This window comes from Zingiber officinale, chromosome 4A, assembly GCF_018446385.1.
Source record: "Zingiber officinale cultivar Zhangliang chromosome 4A, Zo_v1.1, whole genome shotgun sequence".
In the NCBI taxonomy this organism is placed as follows: domain Eukaryota; kingdom Viridiplantae; phylum Streptophyta; class Magnoliopsida; order Zingiberales; family Zingiberaceae; genus Zingiber; species Zingiber officinale.
In genome coordinates, this window is record NC_055992.1 from 133,494,660 (window position 1) to 133,519,470 (window position 24,811).

A 24,811-nucleotide genomic window follows, 5' to 3' on the forward strand; every position below is an offset into this window, starting at 1 on the left:
CCGAACTTGAAGAAGAACTCTCCTCCTCTTCGTCCTTAGATGTTGAGTAACCCTCAACTTCTAATTCCTCTCCTCCATGATGTGAGCTACTTGATGACTCACTTGTCTCCTCTTCATGATTTGAAGTGGAGCTCTCCTCATGGTACTTGGCCAAGTTATCCCATAATTCCTTGGCATTGTTGTAACCTATCTTACACAAGATGTTAGTAGGCAATGAAAATTCAATTATTCTCATTACCTCTTCGTTGATTTCGGATTTGTGAATTTGTTCTCTGGTCCACTCCTTCTTCTCAAGAGGTTTTCCTTCCTTATCCACCGGAGGAGTAAAACCTTCTTGTACACAAAACCAATTCATTATGTTAGTCATAAGAAAGTACTTCATCCTTACCTTCCAATACGCGAAGTCACCGCATTCGTAGAAGGGTGGAATGGTGACATCTTCTCCGAGTAGATCCATCCTCTAGCTCGTGCTCCCCGGGTGTTAATCCGATGAAGGAAAACCTCGATTGATCATTGATAGGATCTCTTCGTACGGCTAGAGAGGAGGGGTGTGAATAGCCGACCCCAATTGCTCGCGTTTCTTTCTACAAACTAGGGTTAGCGCAGCGGAAACTAAATGCAGAAAGAAAACAGGAGAAGAAATCAAACCTCTACGCAAGGATGTAACGAGGTTCGGAGATGAAACTCCTACTCCTCGGCGTGTCCGTAAGGTGGACGAAGCCTATCAATCCGTCGGTGGATGAGTCCCCGGAAAACCGGCTAAATCAAACTCCTTGTGGGTGGAGAAACCTCGCCACAATCACTTGCAACAGCAAGCTAAGAGTACAAGAGAATAGCAAGAACAAAATACAACAGGAATGTAAACACAGTAGCTTGCCTTCTCGTCGACTGGGGTCCCGGATGAAGTAGCAACTTCACGGACAGATGCAACAAGCAACTCAGCAGCAGCTGATCCAGTCGTGGAATGAAGCTCACGCGAAGCTTCGACAAGGAGGAGCTCAACAAAGCTCAATCACAACAGCACTTCTCAACAGGAAGGAAGAAGAAGAAGTTTTTTTTTTGTGCAGCAGCAGCCCTCGACCCCTTTATACCTGCGAAGAAGAGATCGGTCCCCAGACCGATCAGGTGTCGACCGATCAGCCTAGGCGCATGAAGCTTCTGTTTGTCACCTGATCGGTCCCCAGACCGATCAGGTGTCGCGATCGAAGCCCTGATCGGTCCACAGACCGATCAGGCTTATGCTTGATCGGTCTTGCCGACCGATCAGGCCATGGGTGGATCGGTCAGCAGACCGATCCACGACTTTCTTCTCGCGAGGTTGCGTTGCCTCCTGATCGGTCTCCAGACCGATCAGATTACAATCAGTGAGCCACTGATCTGATTCTGATTGGTCACCAGACCGATCAGGGAAAACGCAGTATCACTGGATCGGTCACCAGACCGACCCAAACTTCTCCACACCAGATGTCCGATCACCCTTGATCCATCTGGATTTTTCCCTTGCCCGGCTTCACTCACCAGGACTTTCCACACTGCCTAACATCCCAGTTAGGACTTTCTCACTGCCTGGCTTCACTCACCAGGACTTTCCAACTGCCTAACATCCCAGTTAGGACTTTCCTATTGCCTAACATCCCAGTTAGGACTTTTCCACTGCCTGGCTTCACTCACCAGGACTTTCCAACTGCCTAACATCCCAGTTAGGACTTTCCCATTGCCTAACATCCCAGTTAGGACTTTTCCACTACCTGGCTTCACTCACCAGGACTTTCCTTCGTGCCAAGCTCCCTGCTTGGACTTCTCCGTGCCAAGCTCCCTGCTTGGACTTCTCCAGTGCCAAGTCTCCATACTTGGACTTTTCGCGTGCCAAGCTCCCTGCTTGGACTTTTCCAGTGCCAAGTCTCCATACTTGGACTTTTCAGGTCAACCAGGTCAACCTTGACCTAGGGTTACACCAATAATCTCCCAACCCTCTATTCTTGTCTCACATCAAGAATAGAACTCTCTCACGAGTGTCAAACATCAACATGCAACTCAACTAGGTCAACCTTGACCTAAGGTTGCACCGACAATCTTCCCAAGTAAAACATCAAAATACAACTCGAGTCAAGTCACCTCGAGTCGGGTCAACCAGGTCAACCTTGACCTAAGGTTGCACCAACAGACCCGAGCTGCTCCTATATGCCGAGGGGCTTGCAATCCGGCTATCAATGCCTCATATTCTGTCTCATTGTTAGTGGATCTATAGTTCAACCTGATAGAAAGTTGGAGTCTGTCTTCCCTTGGAGATATGAAAGAAGACCAATTCCGCTACCTTGTCTAGTCGAGGAGCCATCCACATAAACTTTCTAGATATTTTCTTCCTCGAAGCCTTGAACTTCTATAATGAAATATGTTAGAGCTTGTGCCTTGATGGCCGAGCGGGGTTGATATTGTATGTCATATTCACCAAGTTCAGTTGTCTATTTGATCAGCCGACCTGATGCCTCTGGGTTGAGTAGCACCCGTTCGAGAGTACTATTGGTTAATACAATAATTTCATGTGCTAAGAAATATGGGCGCAACCTCCGAGCAGTCAACACTAATGCATAAGCCAATTTTTCTAGTGTAGTATATCTACACTCCGCTCCTTTTAATAAATGGCTAGAGAAATATACAGGCTGTTGTTCCTTCCCTTCTTGTCTAACTAATACAGAGCCTACAGCGTTTTCATTAGCCGACAAATATACCCAGAGGGTCTCTCCTACTATAGGCTTAGCTAATACAAGAAGAGTAGACCAGTAATCTTTTAACTCTTGGAAGGGCTTATCACATTCCCTATTCCACTGAAATTTGTTTGCCTTCCGGAGTATTTTAAAGAAATGGAAGCTGCGATCGGCCGATCTGGAAATGAACCTAGACAAGGCTGTAATCCAGCCAGTAAGTCTTTGAGCCTCCCTCATGTTATGAGGAGGCTCCATGTTCTGAAGCGCCTTGACTTTGCTCGGGTTGGCTTCTATTCCTCGCTCGGACACCATATATCCCAAGAATTTCCCCCTTTTGCTCCAAATAAACATTTGCTCGGGTTCAGCTTGAGCCCATATTACCTCAATGTCTTGCAAGTCTCCTCTACATCCCTGCACAAATCAACAGCTTGAAGAGACTTAATTAAAATATCATCAACATATACTTCCATATTTCTTCCGATCTGCTTCTGGAAGACCTTATTCATAAGCTTTTGATAAGTTGCTCCTACATTTTTCAGTCCGAAGGGCATAACATTATAACAATAAGTACCCTCAGATGTTATAAAACTGACCTTTTCTTGATCTTCTTTAGCTAGGGGGACCTGATGATAGCCCTGATAAGCGTCTAGCATAGAGATGTACTCACACCTTGCAGTGGAGTCTACCAGTTGATCGATCCTGTGTAATGGATAATAATCTTTTGGACAAGCCTTGTTGAGATCCCGGAAATCAATGCATACTTGCCGTTTGTTTCCTGGCTTAAAGACTAGAACCACATTAGCTAGCCAGCTAGGAAATTGTACCTCCCTGATGTAACCGGCCTCCATGAGCTTAGTTATTTCTTCTTTGATGATTTGGTTATGTTCCGCACTAAAATTCCTTTTCCTTTGCATGACCGGGAGGGCATCTGGGAAGACATGTAAAGAATGCTCCATGACTGCAGGAGAAATGCCCGAGACCTCTTTGGGCGTCCAAGCAAATACATCATTGTTCTTCTTTAGGCATTGCACCAGTTTGGCTTTCAGAGTGGGGTCAAGTTCAGCTGCAACATAAGTAGTAGCTTCAGGTCACCCAGTCTGAATCTGGACTTCTTCCTTCTCTTCATAAACCAGCACAGGCGTCTTTTCTTGGATGACATTGACTTCCATTTTTTGAATTTTTCGGACAGCATTAGCTTCAGCCTGAACAATCTCTACATAACATTTTCTAGCTGTCTTCTGATCACCTCGTACTTCTCCGACTTGATCATCAACAGGAAATTTAATTTTTTGACAAAAAGTATAAATGACCACCCTAAACTCGTTTAAGGCCGGTCGACCCAATATCACATTATAGAAGACGGGGCATCCACCACCATAAAATAAGACCTTCTTGTTCTCATTAGGGGCTCCTCCCCTAGAGATATGACCAGCTTTATTTAACCAAGCGGTTGTACTTCATTACCCGTGAATCCATATAGAGGAGTTACCATCTGTTAAAGCTCGCTCGGGTCGATCTATAATTGATCAAAGGCCTTCTTAAAGATAATATTGATAGAACTACCAGTGTCAATAAATGTACGAGAAACAGTATAATTGGCTATCACGGCCTTGATTATTAATGCATCATTATGAGGTATTTCTACCTCCTCCAGATCTCTAGGTCTAAAACTTATTTCTGGGACAGCTGCTCGTTCCATACTGTATCCTACAGCATGAATCTCCAGTCTTCATGCATGTGCTTTTCTGGCTCTGTTAGAATCTCCATCGGTGGGCCCGCCCGCGATCATATTTGATATTACCCCGGGCGGCATTACTCCTATTTTCTTCTTGTCGGGTTGTCATGGCTTCAGAAGGAGCCTTTTCCGACACCTGGCTTGTACCGGCCGGGGTAGGCAATGTCTCTTGCCGGGGTTCGACTAAGCGATATTCCAATTTAAGCGGGCTTTGTTGCCTGGGGTACTACTACCGATAATAATTTTTCCTTTGGTAGCGCTCCTTGTTTGCTCTTTTATTTCTTAAAACAAAACAATCTTCGGTATGATGACTGCTGGTTTTATGATAAGTGCACCATCTTCTCGGTGATTCTGGCTGTATCTCTACATGTTGTACTACTTGCGGGCGATATTCTGGATGGCGATGAGGTGGATGAACTACCCGAGGTCCTCTAGGTGGAGGAACAGGAGCAGGAGACTTTTCCTTAATCGGAGTAGGAGAAGAAGTAGTGCCCTCTTTTCTGCGGGCGGCTTGAGCTTCCACAACATTAATAAATTCAGTGGCTCGTTCAATTAAGAAGTCAAAATTGGCAGGAGGATTTCTTACCAGATCTTTAAAGAAATCATTGTCATTTAAACCTTGAGAGAAGGCGCTCACTAAGATTTCAGTAGTAGCATTAGGTACATCGATAGCTACCTGATTAAACCTTTTGATGTAGGCTCAGATGGACTCTTTAGATGCTTGCTTAATTGAAAATAGACTCCAAGGAGTCTTATGATACCTTTTGTTGCTAGAAAAGTGATGCAGAAAAACTTTCTTGAAGTCTTTGAATTTTCGAATAGACTTTTTTGACAGTCTCTTGAACCAGCGTTGTGCGGCTCATCCGAGGGTAGTAAGAAACATCCGACATTTCACCCCATCAGAGAATTGTTGTAATAATGCTACATTCTCAAATTTTAATAGATGATCCTCTGGATCTGTTGTTCCAGTGTACTCGTCGTTTTGAAGATTTTGATACCGCTTAGGAAGCGGATCATCCAGTACACTTTGAGAGAATGGGGAGATGACTTTTTCTGGTGAGCTATCACTAGTTATCATTTTAATCTTACACTTTTCTTTGTCTGGTGCTTCACCAGAAGATTCTTGGAACACGGGCCTTCGACCCCCTTTCTCCATGGGAGTGCGAAGAAAGGCTCGTGGACGTCTTGTCGGAGAAACTGCAACTGGAGGAAAATACGCATGTTCTTCTTCTTCTGGTTCTTTTCCCTTCCGGTGCTCAGTAGTTGAAATCGCTGGATTATGAGCTGTTGGCAGGGTAGCTCCAGTATGCGCTTGAAGTTGTTGTTGTTGTTGTTGCAAGGCTTTTTGTACATGAGAATTAATGAGGAAATCCATATCTTCATGGCTAATGGTGAGTAGATTTGATTTTCCGACCTCTTCCATCTTGTAGTCTCAGATTCAGGTGAAATTCCCACAGACAACGTCAAATTTGATCTTGTCTGAGAAGCTTGACAGGACGGAAAGTCGGGAGAAAAAACCTACTGCTGGTGAAGAATAATACCTGTAGAACACCGATCCGAGAAACCCAAAGCGGATCGAGAAAAGTAGAGTCACCGAATGCCCTCCTTGCACGAAGATCTAATGACGAGAGAGAAATCCGACCAAAGAGAATCCAGATTCGGAGCTCCCAAGACTTCTTGCGCATAAGAGACCAGCCAACACTATCGTCAGTGACCTAAGACCGGGGTGGGAATCCCTGGCTAGGCCCTCCAACGCTCAAGTTAGTGATCTTTCTTGGTGTGGAAGAAGGAAGAAGAAGAAGGAGATGAACAGTAGTTGAAAATTAGGGTTATCAATATGCGCAATGATGTGAACTTACCTTGCCAATGGAGAGGATTCCCCTTTTTATACCACTTCATATAACCTCCGTCATCATGAAGTGGACCCCGGTTTGTTAGAGTTTGTTATGAGATGACATAAGCTGCGTACTTGTGGTAAATGACTTTTAAGGAATCTTTTTTGTACCCTAGATGTACCTTCTTTGTCGTCTAGTACCTGTAAAATAGTCTAAAAACACATTTCCCGCCAAAATATACAACACCTGTTACACAATCATATACTGCCAATATCTTCATTAACTAATTTAAAATATTTACTTCTATCCTATTTCACAGGTCCTTTAAAATGTTTCTATCGTTCCTACTTGCCCCTCCTGTTTTTGCTATATCATAGATAGCTTAATGTACCAAGGTTTCTTGTATCAGTTGGAGCTGGACTTAACTAGGTTTAATCAATTATTATTACCTCTCATGCGGCTCCTAGGGCAGTGCCCACCCAGACTCCTTTATGTTTATTATTCTAGCTATCACTAGGCTATATTTTATCAAGCATCTTTTCAAGGTATTAATCAACCCGGCCGATATTGGCTTTCCTTCTTAAAGGCATGTCTAGGTCGATACTGGTCTACTCACTCGAAAGTATATTCCGGTCGATATTGGTCTTTCTTCTGAAAGGCATGTCTCGATCGATATTGGCCTACCTCCTTTGAAGTATATCTCGGCCGATATTAGCCTTCCTTCTTAAAGGCCTATCTCGATCGATATTGGCCTACCTCCTTTGAAGTATATCCCGGCCAATATAGGCCTTCCTTCTGAAAGGCATGTCTCGACCGATATTGGCCTACCTACTTTGAGATATATCTTGGTCGATATGAGCCTTCCTTCTAAAAGGCATGTCTCGATCGATATTGGCCTACCTCTTTTAAGGTATATCTTGGCCGATATTAGCCTTCCTTCTTAAAGGCCTATCTCGACCGATATTATCCTACCTCCTTTGAGGTATATGCTAATCGATATTAGCCTACCTCCTTTAAGGTATATGCTGATCGATATGGGTCTACCTCTTTGGAGGCATATCCCGGCCGATATTGATCTTCCTTCCTGAAGGTGTGTCTCGATCGAATTTGGTCTACCTCCTTTGAGGTATATCCCGGCCGATATTGGCCTATCTCTTTTGAGGTATATCCTTATCATTATTAGCCTACCTCTTTTGAGGTATATCCTGGCCAACATGAGCCTTCCTGCTTTGAGGTATATCCTGGTCGATATTGGCCTATCTCCTTTGAGGTATATCCTTATCAATATTGGCCTACCTCTTTTGAGGTATATCCCGACCGATATTGGCCTACCTTCTTTGAGGTATATCTTGGCCGATATGAGCCTTCCTCCTTTGAGGTATATCTCGCTGGATGTTGGCCTGTTTATTTGGAGGTATATCCCGGCCGATATTAGCCTACCTCCTTTGAGACATTTCCCGACCGATATTGGTCTATCTTCTCCGCTTGGTTATCTCCTTTCCCTTCCTTATCGGGGATCCATGAAACCTAACCCATATCAACCACCATGATAGTGGTTTGTCCTTGTGAAGTGGATAACCCATCTATGAAATCCATGGAAATGTCGGTCCATATTTGTTCAAGTATGGTAAGGGGTTGAAGAAGACCTGGTTTTGCTACATTTTCTCCTTTGTTTCTTTGACATACATCACATTCAGCAATAAAGTTTTTGGTGTCTTTCTTCATTCCTTTTCAATAGAAAGTTCTTGAAATCCATTTATACATGCGTAGGAAGCCAGAATGCCCTGCAATTGGTGAAGAATGAAATTCCTCCAATATACTCATTTTTTAACTGAGTTTGTTGGAATGAAGATTTTATTTGTTATATCATAAAATTTCTCCATCCCAAGAATAGTGGGGTTTTGGCGATGAATTTTATAATATATTTTGGATGAGAGTCTGTGTCGTTGGATTTTCCTTTAGCTCCCTTTTTATGTTGTCCAGGTTTTTGCAAGTTACTAAAGATATAGCAGTGAACTCTATTTGGTTAGGAAGCAGAGATAAAGCATCAACTACTGTATTTTCCTTTCCCTTCTTGTAAACGGTTTCATAATTATATCCCAAGAGCCTCTTGATCCATTTTTGTTGACCCATATTTGAGATACATTGATCCAAGATGAACTTAAGAATCTTATGGTCAGTTCATATTTGAAAGTGTCGGCTAAGAAGATAGGGTCTCCATTTTGTAATGACATGTATGATAGCCAACATTTCTTTATCATAAATAGATGTCTATTGATGTAGAGGAGATAGTGCCTTGCTAGTAAAAGGTAATGGTTGCCCTTCTTGCTTAAGTACTGTTATGATTCCAACTCCGGATGCATCGACTTCATTGACAAATTGCTTATTGAAATTAGATAGTGTAAGAACTGGTGTTGTTATCATAGTCTCCTTTAAATTCTAGAATACCTTTTTTGCTTCAGGACATCATCTAAACACATCTTTCTTTAACAAAGCTGTAAGTGGAGCACTAATGTTTCCATATTTTTTTACAAATTTACAATAATAACCTATGAGACCCAAAAAATCACGTAATGCCTTGATATTCTTTGGGGTGGGCTACTCCTTTATAACTAGCACCTTTGAGGGATCAGTAGCTACTCCTTTTTGGCTTACAATATGACCAAGGTATTCCACCTTAGTTGTCCCAAAGCTGCACTTAGATTTTTTCACAAAAAGAGAATGCTCACGTAAAAGAGTGAGTACTTTATAAAGGTGATATAAATGATCTTCGAATGATGAACTATAAACAAGGATGTCAGCAAAGAAAATCAAAACAAACTTATGGAGGTAAGGCCTGAAGATATCGTTCATCAAACTTTGGAATGTAGAAGGTGCATTAGTTAAATCGAAAGGCATGACTAAAAATTCATAATGACCATCATGAGTCCGAAAGGCTATTTTTGGAATGTCTAGCTGATGGATTCTTATCTGATGAAAGCTTGAGCGAAGATCCAACTTTGAGAAGAATGAGGAACCTCCTAATTCATCAAGTAATTCATCAATGATGGGGATGGGGTACTTGTCTTTCATTATAATTTTATTGAGTGCCCGGTAATCTACACATATTCACCAACTTCCATCTTTTTTTCACACAAGTAGTACTGGAGAAGAATATGGGCTTACACTTGGGTAAACAATACTAGCTTGAAGCATCTCTTGTACAATCTTCTTAATTTCCTCCTTATGTATGTAAGGGTAGCGATAAGGCCTAACATTTGCTGGCGCACTCCCCGATATTAGAGGTATATGATGATCATGTGAACATGATGGAGGAAGTCCCTTTGGCTCAGCAAATTTCATAGAAAATTTTGAAAGAAGTGCCTGTAATTCTTAGGGGGTATGTGATGTACCTTTAGGATCCTTTTTGATGGAGAGTTGTATGAGAAAAATGGAGAAAATTTTCTTCAATAATCGTTCTACCTAATAACTACTGATTGATGTTGTAAGATCCCACGAGCGATAAATTAAAGAATTTTCAAAAAATGCCACGAGCATTGACTAAGGAAGGTGTTTACGAAATTTTCTATGAATTATAGAATTTTTTTCAGAATTTAAAAAGAATTTATATGACACGATTTAAGAGGATAGGACTATTAGGCTTATGTATGACAATGATGTCCAATTTAATTATGAGTTGATAGCACTAATTACCCTATAAATTCATAACCCTAGGTATAATAAGTATATGGGATTCGGACGAAAACCCCTCATCTCGTCGCACTGTGTTTCCTCAAAATCGTCGACACCCCTTCCTTCCGTCACCCACACCAGCAGCGACGAAGCTCTTCGTCGGTGTCTGAGCCCCGACCAAGCGGTGCTTCACTCGGGCGGCTTCTTGGGGGTGTCGCGATCGTGTGCAGCGATCCCCAACCATCTCACCGACAACACAAAATAGCTGAGTAAGGGGTTTCCGCCGGAGGAACGAAGAAGAAAAGGTAAGTACATTCCTTTATGATGATATGGGATCGGTGAGGTAAGGGATAGGTAGCTAGATGGGTCGATAAACTTGCCAACAAAGTCCGATTGATGGATTGTGTCGTGGATCGATTTCTTCCCAGCGATGTTCTTGATTCGGCTTGAGATTTTCGTGATATTTGTGATTCGGCTTGAGATTTCTGAGATGTTCTTGCTTTGGCTTATGGTTTTCGTGAGGTTTTGGCTTTGCTTTATGATCTCCATAATGAATTTGCTTCGACTAGAGACTCCTATTGGATTTCCACCATGGAACTGGGCAAATGTGATTGGGCATGGTGTGTTTAGCTTCTCTTGACAGTTTTGGGTTCCTGGATCCAAATTCTTGATGGTTTTGTGATGTCGTTTGTGATTCTTCATGGGAATTTTCGGTGTCTGATTTGTTCTTGCTTATGTGAGTGTTGATGAAGTCGTTGGTTTTGGGGATGTTTAGCAATTTTCTTTAATGCCCTATTCCTTGCAAGGTTCCTTCGGATATTATTCATATTAACTTTGGATGTGGCTTAACCTCCAGTGAGGTGTTTCTAGTAAGTTGTGAACTACTGATTTTCATATTTTGTTATGATAAGTTCCTTTACTTGATGGATTTGAAGCTTGGAAAGGATTCGAATGACTTATAGTGTCTCCATGATTATCTCAATTGCTTTTGTGAAGTTGCTGGAATTGGACTTGAAAAGATGACATTCTCCTTCCTTAGGATGCTGTTGGTTTCTAGTTCTGTCTCCGATAGATTAGTTTGCAATGTTCTTCTTTAGGTTTCTTGGCCGATTCGGGATTCTAGCTCGAATTCGATGATATTCCTTTCATGTTGAATTCTCGATTCAAATGTTGCTTTTCTTCCCTCTTGATGTCATAAATTTTGTCAGCTTGGATGGTTCCGGTTCAACTCCAATGTTGCCCTCGATTCCTACATATTGATTGAATTTCTGATGTGTTATGTTTTCTTGTGTTGGCTCTCTCTGTTGTTTCTGGAATGCAGTACTAGTTTGGGAAGGTGTGAATTCAAAGTGATTTCCGCTCCTTGTGATGATTTCAGTCTTCTTTTCTTTAGATACATGGCAAGATAGTGAAGTTGATTTTGTGCTCTTCCTGTCCTCCTGTGAAGGATAAATAGATGATGTTTCCTTGTTCTTCACTGAATTCCACTTTTTCTTTAGCACTCTTCCTGTTATGCAGGCTCTCTGGCTGTTCGTTTCAAGGATTGTTAAATGTTTAAGGTGCTAGTTTCAATTGTAGTTCTCCGTGTATATGCATGTTCTATGATTGAAGGTAGATGTTGTCCCTTTATTTTCTTCATATTTGTAGGATTATAGAATGAATTGGGTTACACTTTTATGGGAGGGTTCTATGCAAGTATTGATTATAGAGGTTTGTGGTTTGGTTTAGTGTCTTGGTTGCTGTTCGGATTTTCACATGTTGGCTCAAGACTCGGCACCTTCAAAGTAGTTGTTATTTCATTACTACCTCAAGATACCTAGGTTGTTTATGCACTGTTTAAATTAGGTAGTTTCCTTTTATGAAAATTAGCTATGCGGTAAGTATGCTTATTTATGTAAAGAATGATATGAATGAATTATGATAAGGATGTTGAGGATAGGTTATGATTGTCTTATGTGGCTAATTGGATGAATATGAGTATATGTGGTGATAGTACGGGATGGGTGCCCCTGGATGAGCTCCGGGGAGGACCCTTCCAAACATGACTGATACAGTAATTTATGATTGATACTGTAATTTATTTATGTTAGCTTCGGCTATATGACTGCATATTCTCTAAAAGGTACCTCTAGGGTCATGGGACTGATTGACTGGCTCAAATGGCGTTTACCACAATGTGTCATATTCACCCTTATTAGCAGCGAAAACTCTTTTATCTATTGCACTTACTTTATATTGTAATTTGGTTCATGATCGATGCCTGTTAGCTACTGTTCCTGCTTCTTTTGGATGTCATACATTCATATTGAGATGTTCTTGCTGAGTCCGTAAACTCATGATGCCTACGTTTCAGGTGAGAACATTTCCTAGGATATGATGGAAGGCATGAGGACGGAGTAGACGAGGAGGCGAGATGGATGCATAGCACTATCCAGACGTCTTAGGAGTGCAGAGCATACTTGTTCCCTTGTGAGAGTTTCTTCATTTGTATAGGGAGATGTCTGAGGATTCATTGTGCCTTTCTATTAATCTCTTGTTTGAGATGCTATCATTTACATTGGATAAGATGGTTCTTTTCGATGGAAATGTTACTACAGTTATCTATATAGCAGATGTCAAGAGGGTTATAAAAAAAAACCTAGGGAAAATCTAGGGATGTTTCAGATGTGATAGTATCTTGTTTCTTGCCTCTAATGCAAACTTCTTTTCGTTGATCTTGGAAGCTCATTGTTAGTTGCGAGAAATTTCATATTATGTCTCCTAATGTTCTCAACCATTGTGCTCCAAGTACAACATCACATCCATATAGGGGTAGAAGAAAGAGATATGTGATTAATTCATAATTTGGTAAGAAAATTTTAATATTATCACACTTTCTTGGACTTGTAAGTGATCTTCCATCCACCACCTTAACATAAAATATAGATGTTTGCTCTATTTTTTGTTTAAGTCTTCTTGCCAAGGTTGAGTTTAGAAAATTATTGGTGCTTCCTGAATATATAAGTATCATCACTGGTTGTTTTTTTATATGAATCCTTTTACCTTCATCATTTGCGGAGGTTGTCTCTTGCCTACCCATGGATTCAGCAACCATTTGAAAGGTTGATCTAAGCGGGAATCTTCGGATTCTTTAATGGATCTATTCAAATCAATCCTTTAACTTTATTTCCTTTTCTAAAGATAAGTTTTAGACCTTTTCCTTTTCTAAGATAAGTTTTAGATAAATTAGACATTTTCTTTTGAAAATATATTTTTATTTTATTTTTCTTTAGACATTTTCTTTTGAAAAGGTAGTTTAGGTGCCTATTTAAAGAGACATTTTGTAATTTTGGAAGACAAGTAATTTTCTTTTTGGTTAATCAATTTCACTTGATTATTGGAGGTTGATCCTGTCGAAGTGATCATCCTATCCTCTTTTTATTTTTTTTCCTTCGATTTTTCCACGTGATAAGCTCCCGGGTTCCTATCAACTTGGTATTAGAGTCACGTTCACTTTATCATCGCCCTATAGTATCAAGGATCAACTTCTTCAACACCTCAAGTAGTATCCACTAACAAGCGCATGGCCTTAACCTGACTTCAAGAGAAGAACACCTATTCTGACATGACGCCCATAGGATCTCAACCTAACGCCAAATGGACTTTGGAATTTGAAGCTGCATGAGACAAGAATGGATAAACTCAAAAAAAAATTGTGGCATCATTGGTCACAATAGTACAAGAATTGAAGGATCGTTTAGAGGTGGATTCCATCTCAAGCATACTAATCAAAAAGGGGAACAAATCAGCAGTCTCGACAACGACAATAATGTTGGATGGAGACGCGCTAGAGGGGGGGTGAATAGCGCTCACGGCTATTTTGTTTCGATTATCGGAATCATAAAGACGTAAGAGTTAAAGCAGCGGAATAAAGAAACACAAGCACACAGAAAGACACAGAGGATTTTACTTCGTTCGGAGTCTAGATCGACTCCTACTCGAAGGCCCGCGATCCTTGATCGCTTTCCGTGGGCAACAATTATAAGCTCGTAAAAACTATTACAAACAAATTACAATTCAAAGTAGTAAAAAGATTATACCGACAACAAAAGACTAAATATGAAGCTCCGGGTTGTCGGGGTGTCGTTCCAGCACTTCGGGATTGTCTCGTAAGCAGCTTGTAGCAGAAAGTTCGCTTGGAAGAAGATATTGTGAGCTGCTGGTCGAGATCCCTTATAAAGGGTGTTCAAGGCGCCTTCTACTATTCACCAAGGCGCCTTGAATGAGCCGAGTCAGCCGCGGAGATAAGGGTTGAACTGGTCGAACCTTATCAGGTTCAAGGCGCCTTCAGCCTATCCAAGGCGCCTTCATCAAGCTGTCCAAGGCGCCTTGGCTTCCTTCAAGGTGCCTCCAAGCTTGCTTCGCAGCCAGCTCAGGTTTTGCATAGGGATGACAATTTTCCCCGCGGATTTGGGGACCCACGGGGAAAACCTGAAATGGGGATGGGGATCCCCGATTTTTCGGGAATGGGGCGGGTTCGGGGCGGGTATGGGAATACTATCCCATCCCCGAACCCGCCCCGAATATTATTATTATTAATATTAATAAATAATAATATGATTTTTTTTAAAAAAAGTATTAATAATAGTGTTAATATTAATATTAAATTTTTTGAAAATATGATTAATAATAATATTATTAATATTGATATTAATATTAATATTATCATTAATAATAATTATTAAATAATAATAATAATATAAATTAATTTTGGGAATGAAGCGGGGATGGGGATTCGATCCCCGTGGATTCGGGTTTGGGGAATCCCCGAACCCGAAAAAATGAGAACGGGGCGGGGATGGGAATGACAAACCCGCCCCCGCCCCGCCCCATTGCCATCCCTAGTTTTGCACCCGAGGCGCCTCCAAGCTCCATGGAGGCGCCTCGGTACTGTTCATCCGAGGCCAATTTTGTACTTTGGTCCCTGTAAGATATGTTAAACACAAAAATACCCTGCAACACAAAGTTAGCTCATAACACATAAGTGATAGTATAAAAGGTGAAAGTTTGACAGTCTCTAGACTGTCCGAGTCTGACTTCGGGTTTCCTACCGGAAACCCTAGGTCAACCCGACGCCTACTGTTCCCTTTGCGGGGAACGCGTCCTCACCTACTCTACTCAGGAGATTTGCCTGCTGCTAGTGCGATCCTCCAGATCGACTGGACTTTTGCTCAGCACTCGAAGCTTCCGGACTTTCTGCTGGACATCCGCTTCCCGGCTAGTCCAGTCTTTCACCTGGTTCGCAACACCAGGAGTTTCCACCTAGGGTTACCACCCCCTAGGACTTTTGCCTGAAGCTTTCGACCTGCCAAGACTTTTCGCATAGGGTTACCACCCCCTATGATCTAGGGTTACCACCCCCTAGGGTTTTTACTTGCCTAACCACAGTTAGGACTTTCCTGAAACACTTAGTCAAGCACGTTAGATCACAACACACCTTAACTTTGAATCCTTTGCCATTATCAAAACTTGGGTTCAATCGTCGGATGCTTCCTGCACCAACAATCTCCCCCTTTTTGATTATGTCAACCCAAATTCAAAGTTAAGTAAAACAAATGCATAAAACAAATGCATACATATATTAAAAGATTTTAAGTGAGTAAGTTTAAGTATATAAATTCAAATAAAAGCATAACTTAAGCTAACACTTAAACTTTGTGAAGCTCCTCCTTAATACATGGCTTCCTTTTACTTTTGAATTAGGTAGATTTTTACTTTTTGAATTTCCTACTCTCCTCCTTTGCCATTTATTAAAAAATGAGCCAGTTTCAAGCAATTTTTAATTTTTCTTTGGAAAAAAAACAGATTAGGCTTATGAATGGTAAATTACTCTGGGAGGAAAAAAATTTAACTAAGTTTAAAAGGCTAATATTTAGTAGACTATTAAGAACAATTTGAGCTACTTTTGAAACTTAGTTGATATTTGAAATATACTTAGCTAAATTTTGAAAATCTTAAAGAAATTTGAAGTCTCTTAGCAAAAAACATTTTGAAAGCAATGATTCTTAAAAATCTTAGGTAAGTAAAAATGACTTAGCAAGAATTTATAAAAAGTTAGATTTGAAGTTTGGCTAAGTTTGAAAAAATTGAAGGTTTCTATATAAACTACTTAGCTTAGTCTTTTGCAAATAATGAATTTTGAAAATAGAGCTTAAGTTAAAAAGACACTTAGTTTGATTTTGACTAATACTTAATGTTGAAAACATAGGAGTAAGAACTTTTTAATTATTAGGACGAAGAGGGAGAAATTAAAATTTAATTTAATTAAATTGGTTGGTCCTTAAGTCCAAGCATGAGTCAAGTGAAATAGTTGTTAATTTATTAATTTGTTTTGATCAAGTATCAGAGCCCTAAAGTACAAGCATGCTTAAACTTAATATTTCCTTCACCAACTGTCTAACCTTTAGCTATTTGCTGATTGCCTAGAGGGCAGTAGCTTTCACTTGGTTTGTCGAGTTAAGTCATTTAGTCCAGGTAGATTTGACTAGAGCTGGAAGACTTGACTTGATTACTGTTAATAAAGTATTTAACGCTCAGACTCATATTGATGCACAAAAATAAGCATTCTTGAGTCCAGGCTGTACTCTATACATCTCACACAATTCTATGTTTTTCAAACACAAGCAAGGTAAACAGGAATACCTAGGTGTTTGTGAGATGCTCTGGCTTAAATCTAGGGGAACAAGATTTCTAGGGGGGAAGCCTAGGCTAAAGTCCTACTTTTGAAAAATCTAAGAAAACGGGGATTTACAAATCATTATTTTTCCTATATTTTTAAAACCAATTTTTTGAAAAGAATGAGTTTTGAAGTAAAACAATGAATTTGAAAATATCTATTCTACCCAACACATTCCTATTTGTCTTTTAAGTGAGCTGAACTCAAGTTCAGGTAAGGGTTTTGTGAAGATGTTAGCTAGGTTTGATTTTGATTCAACATAGTTGAGTGCAATATCACCCTTAGCTACATGATCCCTTACAAAATGGTGCTTCACTTCTATATGTTTAGTTCTTGAGTGATGAATTGGGTTTTTCGTTAGATTTATTGAACTTATATTATCAATTGAGATTTTTGTTTTATGATATTCCAGTTGATAGTCTTTAAGAGTATGCATCATCCATAGCAATTGAGATGCGCATTCACCTAAGGCTATATACTCAGCTTCAGTGGTAGATAAAGCAACACAGTGTTGCTTTCTACTTGACCAACTTACTAGGCATTATCCTAGAAATTGACAACTACCGCTTGTGCTTTTTCTATCTAGCTTGCATCCGGCATAGTCTGAGTCAGAATAGCCAGTTAGGTCAAGAGTGCCAGATCTAGGATACCATAGTCCTATATTTAAAGTTCCTTTAATATATCTAAGGATTCTTTTGACAAGGGTTAAGTGAGACTCTTTTGCACAAGACTGATATCGTGCACACATACCTACTGCGAAAATTATGTCTGGTCGACTTGTAGTAAGATACAGTAGACTTCCTATCGCACTTCGATAGTATTTCAAATCTACTGGTTTACCTTCTATGTCTGAGTCAATTTTAGCATTAGTAGCCATTGGTGTATTAATTATCTTTGAATTCTCCATGCCAAATTTTTTAATTAATTCTTTAGCATATTTAGTTTGATAAATATAAATACCATCTTTAGTTTGCTTAATTTGTAAACCCAAGAAAAAATTTAGTTCTCCAACCATACTCATTTCAAATTCATTTTCCATTAATTTAACGAATTCTTTTAGAAATTTAGAGTTAGTTGAGCCAAAGATTATATCATCAACATAGATTTGGGCTATGAAGATGTCATTTTCCATTAGTTTCGAAGTTACCTTGTTTAAAGTCTTTGGAGATTAAATAATTGGATAACCGTTCATACCATGCTCTAGGGGCTTGTTTAAGTCCATATAAAGCCTTTTTCAATTTAAATACATGACTAGGATAGTCTAAGTCCTCAAATCCTGGGAGTTGGCTTACATAGACCTCTTCTTTAATAAACCCATTTAAAAAGGCTGACTTGACATCCATTTGGTATAGTCTAAATCCTTTATGTGCTGCATAAGCCAGTAGCATCCCAATGGATTCAAGTCTAGCTACTGGTGCATAAGTTTCATCATAGTCCAAACCTTCAACCTGACTGAACCCTTTGGCCACTAGTCTTGCCTTATTTCGTATTATATCACCCTGATCATCCAATTTGTTCCTAAATACCCATTTGGTGTCAATTATGGACTTATTTACTGGTTTAGGTACAAGTTCCCAGACTTGGTTTCTATCAAATTGGGCTAATTCTTCTTGCATAGCAATAACCCAGTATGGGTCAGGTAGGGCTTCTTCTATAGTCTTAGGTTCAATTTTAGAAATAAGGGCAATCTGACTCAGGTTTCTATAGGAGGATCTAGTTCTAACTCCTAGGTTTGGGTCACCCAAAATTTGGTCAGGTGGGTGAGAGGTACTTACTCTAGTTGGTCTTATGTGTGGGTCAGAAACTGGTTCTTTTGGTTTATTGAGGTTAGGTTGGATTTCATCATCTTCTATAGTTCTTGGATTGATGTCAATGTTTTCATTTATATTAGGTAGGTTGTTTTCTTCATCAAAGATTACATTAGTTGTTTCTTCAACTTTTAAGGTATTTTGATTATATACTCTAAAGACCCTACTGGTTGAGGAGTATCCTAAAAATATTCCTTGGTTAGATTTGAGTGTAAATTTTTCTAAGTAATCTTTAGTATTTAAAATGTGAACTTTACAACCAAATACTTTTAAATAGTTTAGGTTGGGAATTTTACGGTAATATAGTTCATAAGGTGTTTTATTGTGAGGTTTGTTAATTAGAATTCTCTGTTGAATATAATTTGCGGTATTTATGGCTTCGGCCCAAAATTGATGATTTAAGTTATACTCATTTAGCATGATTCTAGCTGCTTCTTGTAGGATTCTATTTTTACGTTCCACTAGACCATTTTGTTGGGGGGTTCTAGGAGATGAAAATTCATGTTGGTATCCATTTATTTTACAAAATTGGGTAAACCTATGATTTTCAAATCCCCCCCCCCCCCATGATCACTTCTGATACGTTTAATTTTAGTATCTTTTTCATTTTTTGTTAATTTACAGAAATTACTAAATATTTCAAAGGTTTCATATTTTGTTTTTAGAAATTTTACCCATGTGAATCTAGAGTAGTCATCAATATAACTAAGCAATACTGGTTCTTGCTTAGTGACTTGGCTCCATGTGAATCAAATAGGTCAAGGTGAAGGAGCTCAAGCACAGAGTTAGTTCTTTCTAGATTTGTTGACTTGTGTGTTGATTTGGTTTGTTTTCCTTGCTGACAAACATTACAGATTGAGTTTTCAATGAATTTTAATTTTGGCAAACCTCTAACTAGACCATTTTGACTCATTTTAGAAATGAGTCTAGTGTGAGTGTGACCCAGTGTTCTGTGCCACAGTTGGGTTTCCTCTTGTTGTGTCATGAGACACTTTATTGAGGATATTGATAGATCAATTGTGTAGATGTTATCTTTTCTAAGTCCCTTAAGTCTGATTTCAGGGTTTTCGATGTTTTTAACTAAACACCCAAATTTGTCAAAATTGACTAAGTATCCACTATCACACAATTGACTTATACTTAGTAAATTAAAGTTAAAATTTTCAACCAATAAAGCATTTCGAATAATGAAGTCAGAACTAAGTTCAATATTACCTTTTCCGATTACTTTCAGTTTACCGTCATTGCCGAATGCAACCGATCCTAAATTCTTGTATTTGAGTTTAGTAAACTTCAACTTATCTCCAGTCATGTGTCTGGAGCATCCACTATCCAACATCCATTGATCCAATTCTTACATATGAAGTAGTTGAATTGGTTTCCTTTTAATGGATTCAAAGATAGCTTAATTGAAGTAGATTCCTTAGTTTTTCTATGTCACCCAATCTAAGTAAGCAATCAATTAATCCTATGGGTGTTTGTGAGATGTTTGATTAAATTAACGTTTTGAAAGGTTTTGGAAAAGGTTTTAAGTTAATTAATTTTGAAAATAATTTTAAGTTTATTAATTTTAAGTTTATTCAATTTGAAAATAATTTTGAGTTAATTAATTTTGAAAATAATTTTAAGTTAATTAATTTTAAGTTTATTCAATTTGAAAATAATTTTAAGTTAATTTTAAATTTAAGTTTTTAAAAGATTTTTAAAATAATTTTTAAAGTAATTTTGAAATTAAGTTTTTAAAAGATTTTAAAAATAATTTTTAAAGTAATTTTGAAATTAAGTTTTTAAAGATTTTTAAAATAATTTTTAAAGTAATTTTGAAATTAAGTGTTTTTAAAAAATAATTTTTAAAGTAATTTTGAAATTAAAATTTTAAAATATTTTAAAAATAATTTTTAAAGTAATTTTGAAATTAAGTTTTTAAATATTTTAAAAATAATTTTTAAAGAAATTTTGAAATTAAGTTTTTTAATTTTAAGTTTATTCAATTTGAAAATAATTTTGAGTTAATTAATTTTGGAAATAATTTTAAGTTAATTAATTTTACGTTTATTCAATTTGAAAATAATTTTAAGTTAATTTTGAATTTAAGTTTTTAAAAGATTTTTAATATAATTTTTAAAGAAATTTTGAAATTAAGTTTTTAAAAGATTTTAAAAATAAATTTTTAAAGTTATTTTGAAATTAAGTTTTTAAAAGATTTTAAAAATAATTTTTAAAGTAATTTTGAAATTAAGTTTTTAAAGATTTTTAAAATAGTTTTTAAAGTAATTTTGAAATTAAGTTTTTTTTAAAAAATAATTTTTAAAGTAATTTTGAAATTAAGTTTTTAAAAGATTTTAAAAATAATTTTTAAATTAATTTTGAAATTAAGTTTTTAAATATTTTTAAAGTAATTTTGAAATTAAGTTTTTAAAGATTTTTAAAATAATTTTTAAAGTAATTTTGAAATTAAGTTTTAAAAAATAATTTTTAAAGTAATTTTTAAATTAACTTTTTAAAAGATTTTAAAAATAATTTTTTAAGTAATTTTGAAATTAAGTTTTTAAAGATTTTTAAAATAATTTTTAAAGTAATTTTGAAATTAAGTTTTTAAAGATTTTTTATTTTAAAAGATTTTAAAAGTATTATGAATTTGAATTAATTATCAGTTTGATTTTAATTACTTAGTCATCTCACCCGATCTAAATTTTCAATCAGGGAATCCTATAATTTTTGTGAGATGAATTATGGTTCAATTTAAGGGTTTGGTTTAACTTTGTGTTAGATTCAAGTTTAGCTTTGGGTTCAACAAGTAAGCATTCTTTGGATAAACTTCTAGGCTATGGTGAGTCACAAGAAACTCATTAAAGTAACCATGCCTTCGGAGTTTTTCAAATAGTCCTACCCATTGAACTTAATACTAAACCTTGGTCTAACTAGTTAGGATCTATTTAAAGGTAGGTTCGGTCAGTTCCACTTGGCCAAATGCACTAGGTCGAAGCCATATCTTCCTAGACATGCGATGCCTAATCTTCCCTAACGTACTATCATCCAAAAACTTCACTAGTACCGTGGGTTAAGTTAAATCTAGCCCATTTTTTCTAACCTTAATTACCCGGCCGGGTAGTCTACTCTTGTTTACCCATTTCGGGTAGATTAAGTTCAATTAACCAGTCGGGTAGTTTAGTTAGTGGTGCCAGCTATTCTGGATCCTCTTTCTAAATTTTTATTTGATTGAATTTTGATTTAAGTTCAAATTTTTAATTTAATTTTGACTTTTGACTTTTGAATTTTAATTTAATTTCAAATTTCAAATTTTAATTTCGTTTAATTTAATTTTGAATTTTTAATTTAATTTTGAATTTTGAATTTCGTTTAATTTAATTTCAAATTTTTAATTTAATTTTGAATTTTGAATTTTGAGTTTTAATTTAATTTCAAATTTTGAATTTTGAATTTCATTTAATTTAATTTCAAAATTTTAATTTAATTTTGAATTTTGAATTTTGAATTTTGAATTTTAATTTAATTTTGAATTTTGAATTTTAATTTAATTTCGAATTTTGAATTTTGAATTTCGTTTAATTTAATTTTGAATTTTGAATTTGACTTTGAATTTTAAATTTTAATTTTAATGGTTTTTCGGTTAACTCCCCCCGGATCATAGCCTCGATATGGCCTATCGAGGTAGTATATTTGATCCTTCGGGACCCAGTATTGAACAAGTCCAACTTGATTGACCAATTTGGACTTGGGACCCATGCTTGGATTATCTTACTATTTGGTTTGTTTATTAACGATAAATAAGATTTATATTTCTTTTTGGTTTTGTATCCTAGCCCGGTTCTATTATAAACGGTTCTTTGTGTCCCAAGAATTAAGTCAAGATTCTTGGAACCTAAAGAAAACCGTTCTAAAGTATTTTTTAAATTTTTGACCTGATTTTTCAGACTAGAGTTTTCTTCCTCAAGTTTTTGAACTTGAGATGAATTTCCAGTCTGAACTTGGTCAGGTAATGATTTAGAGTTAGTCACTTCTTTAAGGACTACTATTTCCTTTAGAAGTGACTTGACCTTAAGGTTCGACTTAGCTAGTTTGCGCAACAAATAATTGACTAGATTATTTAGACGAGGGATACTTACAGCGGGATCTGGCCCTTCGGAATCGGATACGGATCCGTGGCTTCGCTCGGACTCGGCCTCCGACTCACTCTTGCTCTCGGATCCGTCAACCTGGTCCCTGGCCATTAGAGCAAGTAGGCTTATCTGATCAAGTTCGTCGTCTTCGTCTTCCGAGTCGGGATCTTCTTCGGATTCAGGTTCAGTTCTTTGTCGTGATCTCGGTTCGCACGTTCGATTGGTACCTGCAACCAAAGCAAGCCCCTTCTCAGTTGGCTGTGCATTAGTCTGCTCGTGAAGTTCAAACTCACAGAATAATTCATCTAATTTAATACTAGATAAATCCTTAGAGACTTTGTAGGCATCTACCATTGATGCCCACAATGTGCTCCTCGGAAACGAATTTAATGTGTACCTTATGACGTCCCGATTCTCTATCTTTTGCCCTATTCCATGGAGAGAGTTGAGGATGTCTTGAATTCTTGCGTGTAGTGAACTCGCCGTCTCACATTCCTGCATTTTCAGATTATATAATTTATTAAGTAGTAAATCACGTTTACTCACCTTTGTGTCGGAGGTTCCCTCGTGAAGTTCAATCAGCTTTTCCCAAAGCTCTTTTGCTGATGAAAATGGACCGACTCTGTTGAGCTCCTCCTTGGTCAATCCACACTGGAGGGTGCAGGTAGCTCTGGCGTTGGCTTCCACTTTCTTGATGAGGGAGGGTTCCCAGTCTTCGCAGGGAGTAGGTTTGCCATCAGTGTCAGTCGGCAGTTGAAATCTAGTTCGGATGATCATCCACATCTCGAACTGGATCTTTAGAAATGTCTCCATTCGTCCCTTCCAGTACCCGAAATCTTCTCCGGAGAAGAGCGGGGGGGCGGACGGTGCTATAACCTTCTTGTTGGGTCATTTGAGATCAGCTATAAAGAAAATAAACGACAAGAAAATTCCAGGACTTGGTCCTGGATTAGTAGTGTGGGAAGTATTTAAAAGAGAACGATCTCGAGTGGTGTTGCACCAACTTCGAGCAAAAAACCGATTCGAGAAAAGAAATATAAATATAGCTAATTGACTCCGAAAATCTGAAACTACCACGAAAAATTGTTTTGAATGGTGGTTGCACCAATTCAAAACGACCCCGCTCTGATACCAATTGTTGGATCGAGACGCGCTAGAGGGGGGAGGGGGGTGAATAGCGCTCGCAGCTATTTTGTTTCGATTATCGGAATCGTAAAGACGTAAGAGTTAAAGCAGCGGAATAAAGAAACACAAACACACAGAAAGACGCAGAGGATTTTACTTCGTTCAGAGCCTAGATCGACTCCTATTCGAAGGCCCGCGATCCTTGATCGCTTTTCGTGGGCAACAACTATAAGCTCGTAAAAACTATTACAAACAAATTACAATTCAAAGCAGTAAAAAGATTATACCGACAACAAAAGACTAAATCTGAAGCTCCGGGTTGTCGGGGTGTCATTCTAGCACTTCGGGATTGTCTCGTAGGCAGCTTGTAGCAGAAAGTTCGCTTGGAAGAAGATATTATGAGCTGCTGGTCGAGATCCCTTATAAAGGGTGTTCAAGGCGCCTTCTACTGTTCACCAAGGCGCCTTGAATGAGCCGAGTCAACCGCGGAGATAAGGGCTGAACTGGTCGAACCTTATCAGGTTCAAGGTGCCTTCAGCCTATCCAAGGCGCCTTCATCAAGCTGTCCAAGGCGCCTCCAAGCTTACTTCGCAGCCAGCTCAGGTTTTGCACCCGAGGCGCCTCCAAGCTCCATGGAGGCACCTCGGTACTGTTCATCCGAGGCCAATTTTGCACTTTGGTCCCTGTAAGATATGTTAAACATAAAAATACCCTGCAGCACAAAGTTAGCTCATAACACATAAGTGATAGTATAAAAGGTGAAAGTTTGACAATCTCCGGACTGTCCGAGTCTGACTTCGGGTTTCCTACCGGAAACCCTAGGTCGACCCGATGCCTACTGTTTCCTCTGCGGGGAACGCGTCCTCACCTACTCCACTCAGGAGATTTACCTGCTGTCAGTGCGATCCTCCAGATCGACTGGACTTTTGCTCAGCACTCGAAGCTTCCAGACTTTCTGCTGGACATCATCTTCCCGGCTAGTCCAGTCTTTCACCTGGTTCGCGACACCAGGACTTTCCACTTAGGGTTACCACCGCTTAGGACTTTTGCCTGAAGCCTTCGACCTTCCAAGACTTTCCGTATAGGGTTACCACC